The sequence below is a fragment of the Nicotiana attenuata genome, chromosome 1, assembly GCF_001879085.1.
Source record: "Nicotiana attenuata strain UT chromosome 1, NIATTr2, whole genome shotgun sequence".
NCBI classification, from domain to species: Eukaryota; Viridiplantae; Streptophyta; class Magnoliopsida; order Solanales; family Solanaceae; genus Nicotiana; species Nicotiana attenuata.
In genome coordinates this window covers 36,166,065-36,166,906 of record NC_031989.1, presented here as the reverse complement: position 1 = coordinate 36,166,906, position 842 = coordinate 36,166,065, and positions in this window count along the sequence as shown.

Sequence of the window (842 nt, the reverse complement as noted above, 5' to 3'; positions counted from 1 at the left end):
ATTCTTTACAAACTTACTTAAAACATACAAATTTGCAAGTTTAAGGTACCGAATCAACGTCAAATGATTATCCGTTTTTTATACAAATTTCACAGAAATATACTTAAATCATATATAAGACCTGTACCGGGCGCCGGAACCAAAATACGGACCCGATACCATCATGTTCTAATCGAATTTCATTTCAAATTTCCCTAAATAATTTCAGAAAACAATTTCCTTTAAAAATTCATTTCTCGGGCTCGGGACCTCGGAATTCGATTCCGGGCATACGCCCAAGTCCCATATTTTCCTACGGACCCTCCGGGACCGTCAAACTACGAGTCCGGGTCCGTTTACCCAAAACGTTGACCGAAGTCAAATTAACTCATTTTATAGCCAAATTTTACCATTTTTCACAGATTTTCATATTTAAGCTTTCCGGCTACGCGCCCGGACTAGCAGTCCAAAAGTAAATGTACAGTGGGATCTATCGGGAATCTAACCCGCAGTCCCAAAGTAAATGTACATGGAGATCTATCGGGAATCTAACCCGCAGTCCCAAAGTAAATGTGCAGGGGATCTATCGGGAATCGAACCCGCAGTCCCAGAGTAAACAAACAAGGGGGGAGCTACCAGAATCCCACATCCGTAGTCCCAATGTAAATGCGTAACCACAGCCAGAAGATATTCAGAAATGAAGTACAAAAGACAAACATCAGGTAGTACTAGCCTAGCATGCTTCACATAGTACAATCAAGGCAACTTAAACAATTAGGCAAGTTAAATCAACTAAACATGCTTTTCTAATCTAACACAGGTTATAACTGCAAGTGAAACGAGGCAAATATGAAGGAAACTCA